The sequence below is a fragment of the Megalobrama amblycephala genome, linkage group LG4, assembly GCF_018812025.1.
Source record: "Megalobrama amblycephala isolate DHTTF-2021 linkage group LG4, ASM1881202v1, whole genome shotgun sequence".
NCBI lineage: Eukaryota > Metazoa > Chordata > Actinopteri > Cypriniformes > Xenocyprididae > Megalobrama > Megalobrama amblycephala.
The window spans coordinates 16029412-16035506 of record NC_063047.1 but is presented as its reverse complement, the minus strand read 5'-3'; the positions used below and the strand labels follow the sequence as shown (position 1 = coordinate 16035506).

General features: G+C 36.8%; 1 protein-coding gene across 2 annotated transcripts in view; it reads left to right on the top strand.

Moving 5' to 3' along the window:
- Positions 1–6095, top strand: part of LOC125266842 (dedicator of cytokinesis protein 2) — a 114083-nt gene that overhangs the window by 87872 nt on the left and 20116 nt on the right. The gene's annotated exons all lie outside the window — the stretch shown is intronic.

Here is a 6095-nt window from a genome sequence, read left to right as displayed (position 1 = left end):
CAGTAAGCGGCCCCCTAAAATTATTTATTATAATTAATATGTCATTGCATTAGGTAGGAAGTGTTATTTACTGTAAAGAAAAATGCACAGACACACTTTGCAATAAGAACATTTGACTAAAAGAAATTTGTTCAGTTTAAATTTATTTAAAATAATTATTGTTTCCAAACATGTTTCCAAGACATTGATCTCGCCTGTCATTGGTCAGTTAAACAGATAGCCCCGCCTCAAATTCACTCCATTGCTCAAACAAACTGGGCAAGTTTAATATCTGCTGTTTTATCATTTTAAACTTCTTTTCGTCAAATATTTTGTTTGTAAAGTGTGTTTGTGCATCTTTCTTAAGAATGAATGACACTTGTTTTAATATTTTGTATTTAATGTAAAGACATCCAGGCATATGTAAGTGTGTCTTAAAGCGATAGGTCACCCAAAAATGATTTATTCACCCTTATATTGTTCCAAACCTGTATTAGTTTTTTTCTTCTGTTGAACTAAAAAGAAGATGTATTGATAGATTTTGGTAACCTGTTTGGTACCAAATTTCTGGTTCTTATTGTCATTTAGTTTAACTTGATGTACTAAAATAACTAAAACTGAAATAAAAATGAATAAAAACTAAATAGGCGTATTAAAAAATACATATAAAAATGACTAAAACACACAACAAAACTACTAAGATGATTAAAATTAATACTGAAAATATAAAAATAAAAACCATTTCAAAATATTAATAAAAAATATAATACCATCGCAGTGATACAAAATAACACTGGTGTGCTGTGTGCTAAATCTGACAAAACCTCCCGTGAGGATGACATCAATAGGAAATATGATTTAAATTATAAAGGTTTTTTTTTCTTTCTTTTTTTACATCTTTAAATTGCAAACATTTAGTTTTAGAGTTACTGTTGGTCTGTAGTCATTGCTATTCAAAACAATAGAGGTGTGTGACGTCCTCATTTAGGGGTGTGTGTGATATTTAAAACACGGGATGAAGGCAGGACATGTGGTTTGCTCTCACTAAAGCTCATTTTAATTTGATCTGAAGTGGAGCTGGAATCTCATAACATCAGTTTACAGAGAGAGAGAGAGAGAGAGAGAGAGACAGAGAGGTGATGAAAATGAGAGGGGGATAGAAGGAGGGGAGGGGGAGGGGGGCTGTGAAAAGGAGGATAACAGGAGGAAAATGAAAGAATGAAAAAGATGTAGATGAGGTTACAGCCGCAGGGGAAGAAGAACTAAAACCAGGACAAGTGACTGCAGAACACACACACACACACACACACACACACACACCTATGCTCAAAGCATGCACGCACACACACTTTAAGCATACTCCCAAATGCTCACGGACGTCACAGGTGTGTGTTCAGGTGTGTGTGTGTGTGTGAGTGTTTCTGTCTTTTGCTCTTCTCGTCTGTTTCTATGTTTTCATTGTCATCAATTATTCTGTCACAGTCTGAGCAGAGTGTGAACCCTCTGTCTCTCTGTCTGTCTCTCTGTCTGTCTCTCGATCATTTTCTTATTTTTATCTCTGTTTGTCTCTCAAAAGATTTTTTTTTTTTTTTTTTTTGCATGGCAAAAACTGTATTTCTGTGTTACCATGTATCCCAAAACCATTCAAATACAAGTGCAATATCAAGTGAAAATGTAGTAAACAAGAATGGGGAAATAAAATAGATTAGAGTAAAATTAGAAATAAAAACATAACTCTCAATATAGGCAGGATTTATGATTTTATTTATATTTTTGGTAACACTTTATGTTATGTTATTGCATAAATGTACTATAATAATTATTTTGTGGACTAACTGTATTGTTTTTGTTATTGTAATTAATATAATTTCTTTAATACTTTATTAAATTATGTATATTAAAAAAATTACAGTTTTAGTTCTAATTGTAATGCTTGTAAAATTCTAAATTCTAAATGTAATTCTGATTTTAGTTTTTACAATTATCTGTTTTTGGTCTTAGTTCTAATTTTATATCTGGTTTGAATTAGAATTTTCAGTTATATATAAACAATTGATTGAAAATTCAGATTACACACACACGCACATACAATTTTGCTCCTGTAAACTTTGGCCTGATTCTATCTAGAAGCCACTGAAAATCAAATTAACATTTTAGCAGAGATATGAAACGGTGGGGGTCCGTATGGATTATTTTCTCAATGAATAGCAAAAGAAACAGGAAACAGATCAGAAGAGATAAGAGATGTTTGAACAGGTGCGACGCTGGAATCAGGATGAAGGGATATTCATGACTCATGTGTGCGTGGTTTTATTTTCATTTGGCAGAGTGAGCCATCTGTCCTTATAGATGACACCGCTCTATTTAATTAGATTTATTACATAACACAGATTACACCTCTACCTCTGCCCTGCCTGCCATTTTTGTGCGTGCGTGCGTGCGTGCGCGCGTGTGTGTGTGTGCGTGCGTGCGTGTGTGTGTGTGTGTCTCCTTAGTTGGCTGTAGATTTTCATCAAACATTATGTCCTTTTCTCTGCCTTTGGGTGTTTGTGTGAGTTTGAGTCTGTGTGTATTTACTTAGCTATACTTCAGGGACAAATTTGTCCTCAGAAGTCAGATAAATCTGACTAAAGGACATGCAGGGACGTCCTTAAAGGAAAAACCTTTCATAAGTGTAGTGAACTCATTGTCATGTTCAAGAAAGCAGTTTGAGGTGATTTGAACTTTGTGACATGGTGCGTTACACCGTGTCCTAACCAAATGCCAAGATGCCACAAGATGGAATAAAAGGTATCTTTTCCATGTTAATCAGAGTTGCAAGAATGGCAATGGGAATGATAGTTAGTTAGGGTAGATAAGTAATGTTTATGTGCTTTATTTAAAGGTGCCCTAGAATTAAAAATTGAATTTATCTTGGCATAGTTAAATAACAAGAGTTCAGTACATGGAAATGACATACAGTGAGTCTCAAACTCCATTGTTTCCTCCTCCTTATATAAATCTCATTTGTTTAAAAGACCTCAGAAGAACAGGCGAATCTCAACATAACACAGACTGTTACGTAACAGTCGGGGTGTACGCCCCAATATTTGCATATGCCAGCTCATGTTCAAAGCATTAGACAAGGGCAAAACGTCTGGATGTGCACAGCTGAATCATCAGACTAGGTAAGCAAGCAAGAACAATAGCGAAAAATGGCAGATGGAGCAATAATAACTGACATGATATTTTTAGTGATATTTGTAAACTGTCTTTCTAAATGTTTTGTTAGCATGTTGCTAATGTACTGTTAAATGTGGTTAAAGTTACCATCGTTTATTACTGTATTCACAGAGACAAGAGCCGTCGCTATTTTCATTTTTAAACACTTGCAGTCTGTATAATTCATAAACACAACTTCATTCTTTATAAATCTCTCCAACAGTGTAGCATTAGCCGTTAGCCACGGAGCACTATCAAACTCATTCAGAATCAAATGTAAAGTCCAAATAAATACAATACTCACATAATCCGACGCATGCATGCCGCATGCATGACGAACACTTTGTAAAGATCCATTTTGGGGGTTATATTAGCTGTGTAAACTTTGTTTATGCACTGTTTAAGGCAAGCGCGAGCTCCGTGGGCAGGGAGCGCGAGCATTTAAAGGGGCCGCAGCATGAATCGGCGCATTTCTAATTATGCCCCAAAATAGGCAGTTAAAAAAATGAATTAAAAAAAATCTATGGGGTATTTTGAACTGAAACTTCACAGACATATTCAGGGGACACCTTAGACTTATATTACATCTTGTAAAAAAACGTTTGATGGCACCTTCAATGTTAAAACCGTCTAATGTGAATTTGAATATCATTTTGTCTTTTATAGCCGCACTGAAAGCAACAATGGACAATTCATTTCAGATCTTCAAAATAAATGAAATCAAATGATTATCTACTCTTCCATTCAGTTGCGAGTGCTGGGAGCTTGCAGAGAGAGTCCACCCCTGCGCTCTTCTGATTGGCTGTGATTTTTGATTGACTTTATCACATCTCATAGTTGCGTCACATCTGGTTGTTTGTTGTTGGCATCTTATCGCATTGCATCTGGTTAGGACACTGTGTTATCCTGCGTCAAGTAGACATCAGAAGATAAAAACTACTTGGTCATAAAGTGATAGACATGGTCAGCAACGGTACTCAGGTAGCCTGTGGCATTTAAATGATGCTCAATTGGTACTAAGGGGCCCAAAATGTGCCAAGAAAATATTCCCACACCTTTACATCACCAGCAGCCTGAACTGATGATACAAGGCAGGATGGATCCATGCTTTCATGTTGTTTATTCCAAATTCTGACTCTACCATCTGAATGTGGCAGCAGAAATCCAGACTTTAACATTTTTCCAATCTTCTATCATCCAACTTTGGTGAGTCGGTGTGAATTGTAGCGTCAGTTTGCTGTTCTCAGCTGACAGGAGTGGAACCGTTGTGTCTTCTGCAGCTGTAGCTCATCTGCTTCAAGGTTTGACGTGTTGTGTGTTCAGAGATGCTCTTCTGCAGACCTCGTTATTTGAGTTTCTGTTGCCGTTCTATCAGCTGGAACCAGTCTGGTCATTCTCATCTGACCTCTGCCATCAACAAGGCATTTTCACTCACAGATCTGCTGCTCACTGGATATTTTCTCTTTTTCTGACCATTCTATATAAACCCCAGAGATGGTTGTGTGCGAAAATCCCAGTAGATCAGCAGTTTCTGAAATACTCAGACCAACAGCCGTGCCACGTTCAAAGTCACTTAAATCACCTTTCTTCCCCATTCTGATGCTCAGTTTGAACTACAGCAGATCATCTTGACCGTGTCTACATGCCTAGATGCATTTTATTTTAAAAATGCAAAAAGGTTTTGTATAATATATGCATTTATAAATTATATGTACGTATTATAATTGGTGTGTTTCTGCAAAGCTGCAAAATGGACCAGACGTTATGTTGATAGTCAGAAGTGTGTGTGTGTGTTTGTCCTGACTTGGAGCAGGTTTGATGTCTGTGTGTAGTTAGGCAGCTCACTAGGTTTCAGTGAATGTAGATGTGATGTGTGTGTTGGTGAGCAGAGCTGATGTGTGTCTGTTTTATTATCATTCTGTCTTTGTTTGTCACACTGCAGGCAGACAGAGGTGAGATGTATAACACTCACAACAGAGAAATCTCACCTCTCACACACACACACACACACACACATATGATTTAAAGGAACAGAGGTGTGTGTGATCAGCATATTTCCAGCAGCAGGGCGGATCTCAGAGCTCTTTAAACAGCTGATAAGAACCTCACTTGCGTCTGTCTCAGCACAATCGTTTGAAACTCTTCTCTTTAGGCGAGCGAGAGACTCTGTGTCTGCCTGCTGGATTTAACACAACTTTTCACAAGTTTTTCTGTCTTAAAGGAGAAGCGTGTCATTTTTTTCAATGTTAATATATTTTCTTGTGTATTCCATACGGAGTATAATGCTCCCATGATGCATTACAGATGACGTAATCATTTTCATTACACTCTCAAACTATTTGCATATATATTATGTTTAGATAGAAATAGAATAGATATGCAAGTAGTTTGAGAGTAATGATGCTGAAAATTCAGATTTGATCACAGGAATTAAATTACATTTTAAAATATATTCACAATACATCAAATAAATGCAACTTCTTTCAAAAACAATTCACCGACCCCAAACTTTTGAACTATAGTGTATATAAATTTTAATATAAATTTTAATGTAGTTCCAAACGTAGGTTTGGGAGGAGCCTAAACATTCGGTCCTGTCAATCATCATTACGAGCGTATATAAGCAGCAGTCACTGCTCATCCCAGTGACAATTCTTCCAGCATCCCTCCTCCTCCCTTTCTCTTATTCTCCCTCTACGCAGTACTGTTATAGGGGGTTTAACTCGGAGCTCCAGCCGAGCCTCGGGTTCAAGCCTCCTTCGAGGACAGCAAGCCAAGTTTGTTTTACCATTAACCATTCGGTCTGAAGGGGCAGGTAAATTGTGAAATACGTGTAATGTACATATTTTAGTATTTTGGGGCTGTTTTTGATTGAATTACATCATTTGCAGGCACATGATACTAAAGACACTTTG